This window comes from Rhinopithecus bieti, unplaced genomic scaffold (genome assembly GCF_001698545.2).
Source record: "Rhinopithecus bieti isolate Rb0 unplaced genomic scaffold, ASM169854v2 scaffold_18353, whole genome shotgun sequence".
Taxonomy (NCBI): Eukaryota; Metazoa; Chordata; class Mammalia; order Primates; family Cercopithecidae; genus Rhinopithecus; species Rhinopithecus bieti.
The window spans coordinates 1,393,618-1,411,392 of NW_016809465.1; the positions used below are offsets into that span (position 1 = coordinate 1,393,618).

Sequence of the window (17,775 nt, forward strand, 5' to 3'; positions counted from 1 at the left end):
ATCATGTTAGTTATAAAAAAAAAAAAAAGGAAAGAGAAAATCACAAGTGAGAATTAAAATATAAAGCTAATTAATTTAGTTACCATCCTTCATATAGCCATAGGAGGAAACTTAAAATGATAAATGCACTGACTATTGTAATTAGACTTGGAAATAATTCGTGTCATGAAAATGGTTCTAAAACAGACTCAATTCTTAATGACCGTAAGAGCTAATGTTTACTGAGTACTTATTTTCTGTCTGCCCCTGTTCTAACAGTTTTGTGTGCACTGTTCTTTGAATTCCACATAATAACTTCACAAGGTTGGTGCTGTTGTCCTCACTTTATGAATAAGAGGTTGAGGGACGCAGACGGGAAGTAACTTGCCCAAGAGCACAGCTCCAAAGTGGGCAAAGCCGGATTCACAACCAGGTAGTCTGACTCCAGACACTACAGGCACAGCCACTGCACCCTTCTTTGAGATTGCTTTGCACTAGGTTACTTTTGGGGTAGGGATAAAGGCCCACCTTACAGATGATAAGACTGGTGCTTCAAGAGGTTACAAACATGCCCAAGATCATGAATTTAGCAAACAGAGGGACCAGAATTGAAAGCCAAAGTACAAAAGCTAACCTCTTGGGGGCCTGGAGGCAAGATTCACTTAATTCATTTCCATTTTGAGTAACAAGGCTTTGGTTTATTAAAATAGATTTCTCAAATGAAGGATGGTGAACAGAGAGGTTTAATAAGTCCTCTTTGTTCAACACTACCAGAAAGGGGAAAAGGCAAAATCCCAAATATCATTGAATGATGGTTTAAAGGTAAAATTTTAATGTAGACTCAGAACTCAAATGCTAATGGTTCAAATATAGCCTTCACTATTTGTCTGTAATACTTCTTTTAAAAATAAGATAGTACACCACGAGTGTGTTTTTTAACACCATCCCACTTTTTAAGCTGCAGAACCTTTTGTCCAAACTAAAATTTTCTGACAAGCCCAATATTAAAAGCCAACAAAAAGTAGAGACATTCTGTTTGAATCCTGGCACACTGATCACTCACCCTCACTACTGTACTCTGTTCTATACCCTACTCACAGACGCCACCTCGAGCTTCTCCACAGAACCTCCGTTTTTCAAAACACAGTTTGGAAAACACTTCAGTAGTTATTTGTCACAGTTTGGTTAAGTAAACAGTGTGTGTCTGTCAAATTGAGAGTTAAAATATATGCTGATTATTGAAATAATTAAAATATCACACAGTGCCTTTTAAACACAAACACAGAGCAAAAACATATTAATGAACCCAAGCAAGCGTTAGTTTTTCTTTGGTGACTTAGGATCAAGGTCATCCATTACTGTTAATGAGGGCCAATATTCATCTGGTGCTTCTTCTGTGCCACACACATTATCAGGGTTATCTTTTTCAATCATGGGGTGGGGAGCAGGGCATATTATCAGGCCCACCTTACAGGTGATAAAGCTGGAGCTTCCAGAGGTTACAAAGTTGCCCAAGATCACACACTGAGCATAAGGACCAGAATTGAAAATCAGGCAGCTGGATGCCAAAGTACAAAGGCTTACCACTCAAAACTATCCTTGTGATAGTCTGGGGTCATGGTTATAAAAATCCATGGGAAACATGGTCATGGTTATAAAAATCCATGGGAAACATCCATGGGAAGGCCAGTAAATGCTGTCTATCTAGAAAAGTATAGCAAATGCTCAAGAGTTCCCAAATTAACGGAGTGACTTTTAGGCATCTTAACATACAGATTGTAAGTATTAGATGATGCTTCTTTTTTTTTTTTTTTTTTTTTTTTTTTTTTTTTAATGAGATGGAGTCTTGCTCTGTCTACCCAGGCTGGAGTGCAGTGGTACTATCTCGGGCTCACTGCAAACTCTGCCTCCCGGGTTCAAGCAATTCTCCTGCCTCAGCCTCCCGAGTAGCTGGGATTACAGGCACCCACCACCACACCCAGCTAATTTTGTACTGGTGTGGTGGGGTGTATATTGGTTTTGAAATGGGGTTTCTCCAAGTTGGTCAAGCTGGTCTTGAACTCCCGACCTCAGGTGATCCACTCACCTCAGCCTCCCAAAGTGTTGGGATTACAGGCGTGAGCCACTGTACCCAGCCTTAGATGCTTCTTTAGTTGGTGGTTGTGTTACAAAATGGCTCTTTTTAAAAGGATGGCTCATTTTATAAACAAGGTAAAATGTGATTTCTGCTTTTCAATTTCAAAAGTGCAGGAAGTTTCTTTGCTTTTGAAATCTGCAGCTGATCATCACAGACACGCCTCTGTTTGCAAGCGAATACTATTTTGTTGAACTATTAGCAAGGGGACAGCTTACTAGTTTTACTGAAGTTTCCAATAACTGGATTGTATGAAAAGGCAGCTGAGTAACCTCGAGATTTGGCATTTTCTGGTGCCGCATTATTGCCAAAACCAGCCTGATGTTTGAGGACTCTCTTATGTAGATAGACAGCCTAAAGACTTTGAGTGGTTTACCTCTTCTTGTCCTTAAATATTTGATAAAGAGGAGACCAGTACTAATATTGGCAGTGATTGGATGGAATAGAAACTAATGTTAGTACTATACTCTGGCTAATTTATTATAAAACATGCTTGCAAAAATGTAAATATTATCTGTTCCTTCTGATCCTATATGCTTCATCCTGTGAGTATTTGACCCACTATTAACTTACAGTTGAAGTTTTAAAATGTAAGAGGCTCCTATATACATAAGGTTAAATTTAGAAAAAAAATGTTTTTCAAGTATCATTCTTTTACCATTTGTATGCAGGGTAAATTGCTGTTGTATGAACATTTAGCCTAACAAGTGGTCTATGACCCCAAATGACAACACACTTACCAGATGTTGAATCTCATGTAACATTAATTTGAGTGCTAATTGTTCTAAATTTTGTGCTCATAAACCTCTACCTATGTCCAAAAAGCTCTGTGCCTCTGATGGATACAAAAGTTAACCAGATTATATTACCCTTCTGTAGGAAAGTAGAATTGATTAAAAAATGTCTTCTTTGCTCCTGTCATGTCGAAAGAAACTTGGAAGAAACAGATCTTTTAATGCATTCCTTTACAATTTATCCCAATTAGAGATGAAATTTATATGACTATGACTGAATTTATTATTTAAAAAATCAGTTTGCGTGTGTGAACAGCTCCAAATTTTTACCATCAGCAAAGTGGATGCTTTAAAATATAATATCAAAGATAGATTATGCAGATTAAATTTCTCGCAGAAATATAATCCTTCAATTTCTTTTCCCCCAGACGAAAGATGTCAAACTTTCACTGAAAGAGGTAAACAGTTTTCCCTTCTTCAGAAACATCTTATTGTACTACGGAAGGCTGAAATTGACCACCTTGCAAGTCCTCAAGCTATTCTGGCTTCTTGACATTTTGGTATTATTGTCCCCTCCTTAAAAATCATCTTCCTGGAGTTCAGCAGTAGTCTCTCCCTCTCTCTTTTTCTCTCAGACACACTCACACACACACACAGACACACGTTCCCCTTTCTCCTCCTGCCTTCTCATTCAGTGCTCCTCACAGCTATTCCCAGCTCACTGGTATTCTCTTCACACATACACCCTTGGGAATATCGCTAGTCTTGTATCTTTGGCTACTATTTTTAACCAAAAAATGGGACATCAAAGCTACAGTCGCAGCTGGAAATTTCCACCAAATTCCAACATGGCATTTCCAAATACCTACTGGGACATTGCTATTTGCTCATAACTCCAAAAGTTAGTTAAAATAGAGCAAATATGTTCTTCCAAAGTGATTTTCATAATCTCTACAACTTCTCTTTTCCTTTTTCTTTCACCAGCCTGTTATGAGGATAGCCATTACTCACCTGATTATTCTGGCTTAAAAATTTGAAGCCATTGTTGACTTTTCTTTCCTCTTATTCCCCATTTAGTGAGTCTCTCAAAAACTAATTAAACCTGCACATTGCAATACATCCCATATCAGCCTGTTTCTTTGCATTATCATTGCTATTATCTTAGTCAAATTTCTCATCACATAACATCTGTATTATTGAAGAGTTTCCCCACCAGTCTCACTGCTACTAGTGTTGTTTCATGCCAATACATCGCTACGTCACCACTCGATGAGTATTTTTGATACATCACCTGCCTTTTTCACTGTCACATCCTCCCTCAGGAACTCTGGGGACTTTTCCTTTCCTGGCATTCAAGGCTCTCAGCAGTGTGCATCTGCTTCACAATCTATCCATTATTCTTACATTTTCTCTAATATCAACCTTTATAACCAGCTCTGCTGATTTCACTGCCTGTGCTTATCTGGCCTCTGAACTTTGCTTGTGATTTTACACTCAGAAACAACTATCTAGTCTCCTCATTTTTTCTTTATTCTATCTGTCACTGTCCTTCCAGATATGTCTAAGTCCCATCTAGCTCATAAAGGGTTTCCTGAATATTACAGTATTTTCCAATCTTCCATTCAAACTCTTTTTTTTTTTTTTTTTTTGAGATGGAGCTTCACTCTTGTTGCCCAGGCTGGAGTGCAATGGCGCAATCTCGGCTTACTGCAACCTTCACCTCCTGTGTTCAAGCGATTCTCCTGCCTCAGCCTCCTGAGTCGCTGGGATTACAGGTGCCTGCCACCACACCCAGCTAATTTTTCTTATTTTTAGTAGAAATGGGGTTTCTCCATATTGGCCAGACTGGTCTCCAACCCCTGACCTCAGGTGATCGGTCCGCCTGGGCCTCCCAAAGTGCTGGGATTACAGGCGTGAGCCACCGTGCTTGGCCTCAAACTCTTAAAGAACATTTATAGTCGCTCCAGAGTGAATCTCCTGTTTCATGGGGGCATGTCTTAACAACCTGACAAATCTTAATCCCCTTGAAGATTCCATCTTCTTTGTTTTAATTTCTGGTTTTTATTTTTGCTGACAGGGTCTTACTCTGTCACTTATGCTGGAGTGTAGTGATGCAATCATAGCTCACTGTAACCTTGAACTTCTGGGCTCAGGCAATCTTTCTACGTCAGCCTCCAGAGAAGCTGGGATTAAAGGTACATGCCCCCATGCCCAGTTAATATATTTTTGTTTAATTTTTAGTAGAGATGGGGTCTCGCTATGTCGTTCAAACTGGTCTTGAGCTCCTGGCCTCAAGCGATCCTCCTCCCTTGGCCTCCCAAATCACTGTGATTACAGGTGTGAGCCATGGTGCCTGGCCACATCTTTAAATTATCTTCACGCCTCAAGCACCTAGCAGATGCTCAATCAACATTTGAATTTAAACACACAGTTGAACCGAAAACACACATTCCCAAATCTTGAATTTTTAATGGTCCAAATAGGAATGGAACTGCAAAAAATCAAAATTAATAAAATATCTAGAGCTTCTGAGATATGATTTATTTTCTGTTACTAAACTTAGAAAAAAAAAATCACATTGTCTTTGTTCTTCATTTTGCCTAAACCCCAAATGGGTTCTGTTCACCTTATGAAGGGTGAGTGAAGTGAAATAATTTGTACTGGGCGACTCAGTAGAGTAGATGCTGAAATGAACAGAGCAGCTTTGCTTGGATGGAAAAATTAGTTTCATAGTTGGCTTGCTGCAGCTTTTTCTCTGGGAAATATGAACTCAGTCACAAAAGATTGGATTAATGGGGAGAGTTTGGCTTAATGCAACCATTGGCAGCACCAGAAAAACACCTGCAAAAATGTAAAATATAGACTGTAGATGAACAGATTCATCTATATATGTGAGGGATAACTGTATTTGTTATGTAGTTAAATATCCATAAAATACATTTTAAGCTCAATGGAAGTAAAGCACTAAGCATAGACACCATTGTTGTCTGTATTTTCTCTTGGACACTTCATCCTAACCACAGCCAACAGATCGTGAAGGAACATTGCAAAGCAGTTTCTTAAAAGAAAATCATAGACATTTAAAAACTCTTTTAGAAAGATGCAGATTTGTTGGGTTCTATCATTACTTTTCTAGAAGTTTCATTTTTTCCTCTATTTTCTGGTGTCTGTGTAATTTCCCTGCCCTTTGTCCATAACAAAATGTTCTGACATTTAGGTTAAAGCAAAATCTCATTTTTGAGGTCCCCAATTGTTTAATGTGAGATAGGACCATGTCAGTTTTATATGACTCCTTTTTACTGATCAGTTTCAGATTTTTGTTTCTATAGTATCTTCATAATGCCAACACTTTGTCATTACTTCTTCCTCAATCATGTTCTGAGTTTTATTTTGTACTCTTTTTAGTGCTAATACTTCTATCTTGGAAGTTATCCACAAATTTACATCAGTAAGAAAATAGCAAAAGGTAGCAACTTTGAAGCAAAGTTATTATTATCGCCCCCCATAAATAATAAAATGGCTTCTACTTTTAGAAACAGATAGTATATTTTGAGTTTTGTATTTGATATCTGAGAAAGTCATATGTATACTATATAGATAATAAATTGTGCAATAAATTATATTTCCCTTTGACCTTCATTGTAATTTCAGAGTTATAGACAGAAATAGAAAAAAACTGGTTTTCATTCCCGCGATTCCTAATTTTCACTTCAGGTTGCTGGTCTACTTCTCCAAGATCAATTTTTGCATATTTAAGTTTTCTCTTGCAACACACATACAAACTTAGAAAGACACATAATCCCGCAGGAATTTTACACACAGTTCGTTTCTCTTTCATTTGAAATTCTTACTGATTCCAAAGTTTTATGTTTAATGAACCGTACTGGATCTTTATTTTGGGCTTTATTACACTGAAGTTCCTTGATCCTACTTTTATCAAAGTAGACTAGAGACAATACAAACATTAAAGTTATGGCTATTCCTCCTCAATATTTATTAGACTCACTATCACTGAAATAATACAATGTTGCTATAATTCCAATAAACTGATGTCTTGTTGTACTGTCTGAGAGTTGGAATGATCACTGGTTAATTGGCTATCTGCATGCATTTCTCTCCTCCTCCCCTTATTATTCCTTGGTTAATTCTCTCAATCACCTCCTACTCTAAAAGGGAGACCCAACTGACCAAGTCAATAAATCCATGCCATTTCCCTCGCTCCCAGTGATTGGTTCAATCATAAGCATATTATGCAGTTTGGGCCAATGCAAAAGAGTGGGCTTCTGGAATTGTGTGGAAGGGGCACTCCTGTTCCTTGGTACAGGGAGATTTGAGATCTGTAATGACATTTGAGAATGTTGTTATTTTTTTCAAGAACCTAGCACTTGAGGGCATGGTAGAGTTAGCGGAACACCGGGTAGAATTTGAGAATAAATTCTCAAGTTGACTGTGGAAACGGAGTGCTGAGAGACAGTAAGTGAGCTATTGGTTGGATCAAGCTGTGCTTAAAAGCAGTCCCACCTGTGGATCTTCATGTTATGTAAGTCAATGTGTTCCAATGTGTTCTACCCCTTTAAAACTGACTTCAGTAAGTCAGTTTGAGCTGTGATTCCTACCACTTGAAACAAAAGATTTCTCATACAGGAGTTTAGCTAGTAGTTCAATATATCTTACAAATAATATAGGATCCTTACTATAGCTGAGATGTAAGACAGAGATGAAACTGTCATGTTGAATTTCTAGGAAGAAAGTTTTTCTTATTTAAGAAAGATAACAGTTGGGGGATTTGGAATTATTACTTTTAATGGCTAGCACAAATATAGCAATATTGAATACATCCTGGTGATGCCATTATTACAACATTATTATAATATTATCACTGGTAATTTATAAGTATAATAAAAATAATAAATGTTATAATATTATCACTGGTAACTAAACTTACATTTATAAGTATAATAAAAATAATAAATGTTTAACATAATCTTTCTTGACTTAAATTATAATTACTATTTTCCCACTTTGGGTTAAATTCTGTATCTCACAGAAAATGATTATTTGGTAGTTAATTTAAAAATTGTACAATAAAAGTCATGTGATCTCAAAGCCTTAATTTTCCTTTCTATCCGGACTGGTAACCTATTCACTTGTTTGTTTGTTTATATTTCCCTTTGTTCTGGAAGTGTAATGACTTGCCTTACATAAATTCATATGAGATAAGAAAAAGTGTAAAGTAGTGTATTTGAAGAAAATAGATCAAAAGAAAAATTAAAAATAGATGATGAAACCGTAAGTAAGATTAATACACAAAATGTATTTTATGAAGTCCTGTATATTTGCTAAAAGAGGAACAAATATGTCATTCACAATGTTCTTAATTAAAAAACTTCTATAATCACAGAAAAGCACAGCGATTTCCTTTCCTGAGAACAGAGACTTTCTTTTTTGCTTTTTGTTGAAATTGGTTTATAACTACTACAACTTTTCATGTAATAAGCTGTATTATTAATGATAACTTAAAAACAAAGAATTATCATCTACAAAATTATTACTCATGAATTATCATGATTCATAAGCAAATAATCTTATCAGAAATTTCCTGCAGTTAACATATGTACCAATTTTGAAAGCAAGGCTTTGATTTAGAACTTGAAATGAGATGCTGCTTTATATTTGGAAATCTAAAAGAACAGACACCTTGATATATAGATATTAGATATTGCTATGCACTCTTCACTATTAGTAGTTAGTTTGGTTGTGATGAAACAACTTTTGATCTGTTTTATTCCTGTTACCCTCAGTAACAAAATAACTGTTTTTGACCACTATTATTATTATCTACAGCTTTGGAACTTTAGGACAAAGTAATAAGACCTGAAATAAAAACGAGAGATATAAATATTGGAAGTAAAGAGATCACTGTATTATTACTTAATAATAGATGGTTGTAGAAAATCCAAGAGGATAAACTGAAAATCAGTTAGTATAGACAAGAGTTCACTAAGGTGTCAAAAAAGAAAATATATAAAAGTAAACATGTAAGATTTAAATCTTGACATGGTGGTACATGTTTATAGTCCTACCTACTTAGAAAGCTGAGGTGTGAGGATTGCTTGAGGCCAGGAGTTCAATGATGTAATGTGCTATGAGCATACCTGCGAATAGCCACTTAAAAATAGCCATTGTTTGAGACCCCATCTCAAACAAACACGCAAACAAGAAACCATGTAAGATGAAAAAACCCGAAATATGTAGATATAATAAAATATGCAGTATATTGAAAACAATGGTTTGATCCATAATAGCAAAAAAAAAAAAAAAAAAAAAAACTTAAAAAAAAGCTTAGCAAGATATATAATTTTGATAATTTGATTATCTAATTTACTTGACAAATATTTTTAGGCTCTTCTTGCAAGAATCTATAAATATATGTCAGACATTAGAATGAAAAGGTAAGATAATAGAGGGCATGGTGTTGTTTACTATTTGGTGCCTATAGTATACAAGTAAATAGTCAATTATAATACAGCACGGTACATTATTAAATTAGGGTGAGATCGGGATATGAGTAAAATGAGAGAGATAAAAATTTTAACGGTTGACAAAAGGAGAATAAATTTGTTTGAATTGTTTGGGGCCTAGACTAGAAATTTTTTTCCTCTGGGAATTTTAACTATAAGCATGTGGGTTAAGGTTTGAGTTTATGCTACCTGGGTAGTTTAGGAACTCTCATGTCTAGGAACAAACTGCTCTGATTGGTAACATTCTATGATATAGAAAAAGCAAAAGAAAATTCTCTGGGGAAGGACGCAAAATTACTGTAGACTGCACAGGATGCTCACAGATCAAGCCCCACTGAATAATGGCTTATACCTTACACACAAGAGTGGAAAAACACTCAAATATACAATTTTCAATGAGTGGGAGGTAGTGTGGTATCGTAGAAAGATGCTTGGTCTTTCTTCCTAGTTTCTGCAAAGCTCCTAAGACCTTTAGAATTACCTGAATGATAAGGATGATTGGAGTGTCTTTTGTTCTAATGAGGCAGCATTTGGAAGGCCTATAATAGCTTCAGGATGGGGCTGGTCACTAGAAAAACCAACCAACCTCCAGGGAGGAAAGAGAGACTAAAGACTGAGTTAATCACTAATAGTCAATTATTTGATCAATCATGCCTACATGATGAAATCTCAATAAAAACTTCTCAACAGCAGGGCTTGGAGAACTTCTGGGTTGGTGAACACATTCTAGGAGGGTAATATTCCCAGAGAAGGTATGAAAGCTCTGTGCACCCTCCCTCCTCTGTCATGCATTTCTTTATACATGCTTCTCTCTCATTTGGCTGTTTCTAAGTTGTATCCCTTGCTTGCTATTACTTCATTGACTGTTTTTGTTGCTATTATGGTATTTTGTTGCTACTATGTTGCTAAATGGTAAGTCCTGAGTTTTGTGAGTTGGTCTAACAAATTGTCAAAGCTGAGATGGGGATTATGAGAACCCTTGATTTATGGTTGCTTGGTCAGAAGCATAGGAGGCCTGGGACTTTATTTATTTATTTATTTATTTATTTATTTATTTTTTGAGACACAGTCTTGCTCTGTTGCCCAAGCTGGAGTGCAATGGCATGATCTCGGCTCACTGCATCCTCCACCTTCTGGGTTCAAGCCATTCTCCTGCCTCAGCCTCCCAGGCAGCTGGGACTACAGACATGCATCACTATGGCCAGCTATTTTTTTGTGTGTATTTTTAGTAGAGATGGGGTTTCACCATGCTGGCCAGGCTGGTCTCAAACTTCTGACCTCAAGTGACCCTGCATTCAACAATTAAAAAATGACATTCTTCTTCTTGAGCACAAATGGTATATTAATGACAGTTGACCATATATTAGGGCATAAACCAACTTTAACAATTTCAGGGATTATTAAAATTTAGACTTATGTTTTTGAACATGATGCAATTAGGTTAAAAATTAATAACAAAGATAGCTAAACATTTCTATACATTCAGACATTAAAAACTGTGTAAGTAAGTCATGGCTCAAAGAAGATTTCATAATGAAAGTGAGAAAATATTTTGAGATGAAATACAATGAAAATGTTTTACAAAATTTTAGCGCACAATAAAATCATTATTGGAGAGAAATTGATAGTCTTTACTAAAAACGAGGGAGAGTGTTAACAATTATTGACCCCAGAATTCAGTGAAGAAAATTAAGCAATAAAAGAATAAGTTTCCAAAACAGGACATAAAAGAAATAATAAATACAAAAGCAGAAAGGAGTTAAATGTAAGAAAAAGGATACAATAGAAAGGTTCGATAATGTTAAAACATCTGGCATAATATGAATAAATGACAACTTTTTAAACCTGATAAAGAATACTTATCAAAAATCTACAGCAAACTTTATAGTTAGTGGTGGAAATTTAAAACTCTTAACTCTGGAACAACATGTGGATGCCTGCTATCACTCCTTTATTCAACCTTGTGTTGTGTTCCTAGCCATAACAGTAGAAGAATGAACAAACCGAAAAGAAAGAATGAATATCTAGGTACTGGAACAGGGATGGATTTCTTAAATATGACACCAAACTACAAGCTATTAGGCTGTGGTAGCCAGATCACTTGAAATCAGGAGTTTGAGACCAGCCTGGCCAACATGGTGAAACCCTGTCTCTACTAAAAATACAAAAAATAGCCGGGCATGGTGGCACATGCCTGTAATACCAGCTACTCGAGAGGCTGAGGTATGAGAATTGCTTGAACCTGGGAGGCAGAGGTTGCAGTGAGCCAAGATTGCGCCATTGCACTCCAGCCTGGGTGACAGAGCAAAACTCCATCTCAAAAACAAAAGCGAAAACAAAAACAGAAACAAAATTATAAAATAACATTAAAATTTAAATCTCACTTCATCAAAAGTCACCACAGCAAAGTCAAGCTTCTTAATGAGATAAAATATAAAAACTCCAAGAAATCAATAATAAAACTATTCAAAAAACCCAAATGAACAAAGGGTACAAACATGCAAATTGTAGGAATATAGAAATGGTAAAAATACCATTTTTATACATTTGCAAATTTTAAAATTCTGTTTATTTTTAAGGAAATGTAACCACAGGACAAATAATGACAACAAAGATGTTCAACCTAATGAACAGTCACGGAAATGCAGTGAAAAGGCAACCTATAGAATGGGAGGAAACATTTGCTAATCATAATCTGACAAAGAATTTGTATCTAGAATACATAAAGAACTACAATTCAAAAACAGCAACAAAAAACAACTCAATTAAAAAATCAGGAAAGGACTTAAACAGACATTTCTTCAAAGAAGACATAAAAATGGCCAATAAGCACGTGAAAGATGCTCAGCATCACTAATCATTAAGGAAATGCAAATCAAAACAGCAGCGAGATACCACTTCATGTCTGTTAGGATGGCTATTACCAAAAACCAGAAAATAACGAGTGTTGATGGGGACATGGGGAAATTGAAACACTCATGCACTTCTGGTGAGAATGTGAAGTGGTGTGGCCACCACAAGAAATGACGTGACACTCAAAAAATTAAAAATAGATTTACCATATGATCCAGCAATTTACACACCAAAAACAATTGAAAGCAAGGAAATACTTGTATACCCGTGTTCACAGCAGTATGTTTCACAGTAGCCAAAAGGTGGAAGCACCAAGATTTTCTCAATGGAAAAATAGATAAACAAAATGTGATATACATATACAATGGAATATTATTTAACCTTAGAAAGGAAGGAAAATCTGACATCAGCTACAACATGGATGAACTTTGAAGACATTATACTAAGTGAAATAAGCCAGACACAAATGGACAAATACTACATGATTCCACTTGGAGCTGTCAAATTCATAGAGACAGAAAATGGAATAGTGTTTGCTAGGGGATTGGCGGGGAGGAGAATAAAATGGAGAGTTATTGTTTAATGGGTAGAGTTTCAGTTTGGGAAAATGAAAAGGTTTTGTAGACGGATGGTGGTAATAGTTGCACAATAATGTGAATGTAGTTAATGCTGCTGATCTGTACACTTTAAAAGTGTTTAAAATGGTACATTCTATGTTGTGTATATTTTACTACAATAAAAAAGGAATAACAAACAAATTTATGATAGTGATTACCTCTGGAGGGGAGGGAGGAGATTAGGATCTGAAAAACCTTGGGAACTTCAACTATACAATACTTTTAATGTTTTATTTCTCAAATAAGGTGGTAATTATGTAGGTGTTCGTTATATTATTTTTGTGTCTTTTAGCATATTTCAAGTATTACATAACTAAAAAAATAGGAGCTTCTGATTCTTGTAATCTCAAAACAGACAAATTGGACAAACCTTCTTTCTGAAGACAACTAATATTCCTAGAAGAAATCTAAAAAGTAGATTTTTCTAAGAACATCAAAGAGCTAATAAGAAGGAGGAGGCAGAGCAAGATGTCCAAACAGAACTCTCCAGTGATTGTCTCCCTCATGGGAACACCAAATTGAACAACTGTCCATACAAGAAACACTTTCATGGAACAAAAAATTAGATGAGCCACTACAGTACTTGATAGTCTTGAATTGCTGATGTCACGCCTCCCCCATTCCCTGGCAGCAGCCAAGTGGCGCAGAGAGAGACTCTGTGTGCATGGTGGAGGGAGAATACAGTAATTGTGGGACTTTGTATTGGAACTCAGTGCTGCCTTGTCGCAATGGAAAGCAACATGGGGGCAGAACCCAGTCAGCATCCATGGAGAGAGCATTTAGATCAGCCCTAGCCAAGGGAGAATTCTCCATCCCAGTGGTCAGAACCTGAATTCTGGCTAGCCCCACCACCATGGGCTAAAGAAGCTCTGGGGTTCTAAATAAACTTGAAAGGTAGTCTAGGCTTCAAGGACCTAAATTCTGGGGTACATCTGGCACTATGCTGGGCTTGGAGTCAGTGGACTTGGGGTAAATGACGCTAGGGAGACACCGGCTGGGGTGGTGGCTATGGGAGTTCTTGTGTCACTTCTCCCCCAACCACAGGTAGTGCAGCTCACAGCTCTGGGATAGACTCCTTCCTTTTGCTTCAGGAAGGGAGAGGGGTGAGTAAAGAAGACTTTGTCTTGCAACTTGGATACCAGCCCAGCCACAGGATAGGGCACTATTCTCTCAGACAACATTGCTAGACACAACCTGAGCTAGAGGGGAACCTGCTGCCTTGAAGGGAAGAACCCAGTCCTAGCAGGATTCAACACTTGCTGATTAAAGAGCACTCGGGCCTTGAGTAAACATCAGAAGTACCCAGGGAGTACTCACTGAGCACCTTGGGTAAAACCCAGGCCTCTACTGGCTTCAGGTGTGACCCAGCACATTCCCAGCTGTGGTAGCCATGGGAAGAGACTCCTTCTCCTCGAGGAAAGGAGAGAGCAGAGTAAAGGGGACTCTGTTTTGCAGCTTGGGCACCAGCTCAGTCAAGCAGGCTCCTGTGGTTCCCAATTTCAGGCCTTGGCTACTGGACAGCATTTCTGGATTCACCCTGGGCTAGAGGGAAGCCTCCTGGCCTGAAAGGAGAGACCCAGCCCTGGGAACATTCACCACAAGCTGGCTGAAGAGCTCTTGGGCCTTCAGTGAACATTGACAGTAGCCAGGCAGTACTAGCCGTGAGCCTGGGTAGCAATGGCCCCAGGGGGAGACTCCTTCTGTATGAGAAAATGAGACAGAAAAATGGGAAGGATTTTGTCTTGTGGCTTGGGTGCCAGCTCAGCCACAGTAGAACATAGCACCAAGAAGATTCCAAAGGTTCCCCTCTCCAGGCCCTGGAGTATGGACAGCATTTCTGGACTAGAGTTGGGCCAGCAGGGAACTCACCACCCTGAAGGGAAGGATGTAAGCCTGGCTGGATTCACCACCTGTGGACTGAATAGCCCGTCGGCCTTGAGTGAGTATAGGCAGTAGCCAGGTAGTGACTTGGTGGATCTTGGGGTGGGACCCAGTGCTTTACTGCCTTTGCATCTTATCCAGTGCAGTCCCAGTTGTGGTGGCCATAAGAGTGCTTGTATCACCTCTTCCCAAGCTTCTCCCACAGCTCAGCACAGAGAGATAGACTCCATTTGTTAGAGGAAAGGAAAGAGAGGAATTAGAGCTTCTACCTGGTAATCCAGGGAATGCTTCTGGATTTTACCCAAGACCACCAAAGTGGTACCTCTACAAGTCTGCCAGAGTCACAGTGTTACAGGACTTTGGGTGTCTCCTAATGCAGAGGTGGCTGTAGGGACCAAAGATTTAGATCACAACACTCAATTCTCTTTAAATAATTGGAAAACTTTCCCAGAAAGGATAGGTACAAACAAGCCCAGAATGCAAAGGCAACAATAAACACCTCTTGAATAACTCTTCAAATAAACTCTTTATGCCCAATCATTGATAAACATCTACAAACATCAAGAACATCCAGGGAAACATGACCTCATTAAACCAACTAAATAAGGCACCAGGGAACCCACCTTGGATTTCCTTTATGTAATGCACACTCTTGAGTACATGTAGGTTTGACTCGATTTGTTCATACCTTTCCAGAAACACCTCTCCACATTAGCTTATGTTTGGTTTGCATTCCCAAAATATCGAACAACCATCTGCATTGTTTACAATAGCAACACAGTGGTGTGGGGGTGAAGGTGCTGATTAGAAATGGAATACTATGCAGCCATAAAAAAGGATGAGTTCATGTCTTTTGCAGGGACATGGATGAAGCTGGAAACCATCATTGTTAGCAAACTAACACAGGCACAGAAAACCAAACACCATATATTCTCACACGTAAGTGGGAGTTGAACAATGAGAACACATGGACACAGGGAGGGGAACATCACACACTGGGGCCTGTCAGGGAGTAGGGGGCATGGGGAGGGAGAGGACAAATACCTAATATATGTGGGGCTTAAAACCTAGATGATGGGTTGATAGGTGCAGCAAACCACCATGGCACATATATTCATATGTAACAAACCTGTACGTTCTGCACATGTATCCCATAACTTAAAGTAAAATTAAAAAAAGAGAAAAGAATGAATCATGCCTACAAGATCTAGAAAATAATCTCAAAAGTACAAATCTAAGAGTTATTGGCTTTAAAGAGGAAGTAGGGAGAGAGAGAGATTGAGGTAGAAGTTCTGCAAAATGGTAATAACTTTCCAAACCTAGAGAAAAATAGCAATATTCAAGTACAAGGTTATAGAACACCAAGCAGATTTAACCCCAAGAAGGCTACCTCAAGGCATTTAATAATCAAATTCCCAAAGGCCATGGATAAATAAAGGATTCTAAAAGCAGCAAGAGAATAGAAAGAAATAACATACAAAAGAGCTTCGATACGTCTGGCAGTCGACTTCTCGGTGAAACCTAATAGGCCAGGTCCAAGTAGCATGACATATTAAAAGTGCTGAAGGAAAAAGTATTTTACCCTAGAATAGTGTATCTGGTAAAAAATATCTTTCAAGCACAAAGGAGAAATTAAGACTTTCCCAGACAAACAAAAGCTGAGGGATTTCTTTTTCTCTTTTTTTTCTTTTAATTTTTATTATTATTATTTTTTTGAGACAGGGTCTTGCTCTGTCACCCAGGCTGGAGTTCAGTGGTGTGATCACAGCTCACTGCAGGCTTGACCTCCCAGGCTAAAGTGACCCTCCTACTCAGCCACCCAAGTAGCTGGGACTACAGATGTGCACCATCATGTCCAGCTAATTTTTAATTTTTTTGTAGTGATGGTGGTCTTGCTATGTTGTTTAGGCTGGTCTTGAACTCCTGGGTTCAAGTGATTCTCCCACCTCAGCCTCCAAAGTGTCGGAATTATAGGGGTGAGCCACCATGCCTAGCCAAGCTGAGGGATTTCATCAACACCAGACCTGTCTATTCATAGGACAGAATATTACACAGCAATGAAAATGAATAAACTAATGCTTTTTGCAACATGGAAGAAGTTCATAAACAAATTATTGAGCAAAAGAAGTCAGATACAAAAGAGCATCTACTCTATGATTTCATGTTTATAACATTTCAAAGCAGGCAAATTGAAGTCTAGAGTTTAGGAGTAGATAGGTGGTAATGCTGTAAAGTAAAAAAGTAATTACTCTAAACTTTAGGACAGTAGTTACCTTGGTAGGGAGTAGGGAGTTGTTTGGGATTAAGAAAGGGCCAGTAAAGGATATCTGGAGAGCTGGTAAAATGTTTTCTGTTCTGACTTGATGTTTACTCCATAATAAATTAGTTAAGCTGCATTTAAAAATGGATTTTTATATGTGTGTGATACCATAAAATGTTTTAAAAAATAAAACTACTAAAAGCAATAAATAAATAAATAAATGGGTTGGATGGGGCTTTATTTTAGTTGTAAAATACAGTGATTATTTGTAGACTATAAGATCAGCAAGAAAATGCTAATGCTCATAAGGTGTAGATTATTGTGAGTCAAGTATTCGAGGAGAAATAAATAGGATTTAGATGCTGAATATGCAAAGAATAAAAGATAACTCTACAAAATAAAAAATTTGCAATTCTGTGCAACATTGACTTCAAAATTTTTTAAAATTCTCAATTTAAAATTGTTATATACTACTGAGAGTTGAGTCTTCAGGGATTTTAATGCTCGGCTGCATGATTTATTAGACTGCAGCACCTAATGATTAACTATATTGTTATAGAGAGGCTATATTAGAAAGCATAAGTAAAGTGATTCAGGAAAAATAAAGTGTTAACGGTTGAGCACTTACCTCACTCATATTGAGAACTCCCTCACCTGCTAAAATGAGTTCTGCTTGTTTGGAAATGGTCATGGGACTTTCTTATGTAGACTGAGATAGTGGGGATGGGTAAGAACCTGAGAAACTGGTAAGACCATCAAGAATGACACTGGAAGAGACTCATCAATTCATGAGGGA

At 37.6% G+C, this 17,775-nt stretch overlaps 1 protein-coding gene across 1 annotated transcript in view; it reads right to left on the reverse strand.

Moving 5' to 3' along the window:
* SPATA16 (spermatogenesis associated 16) overlaps positions 1-17,775 on the reverse strand; it is a 264,944-nt gene that overhangs the window by 37,392 nt on the left and 209,777 nt on the right. The window lies entirely within an intron of this gene.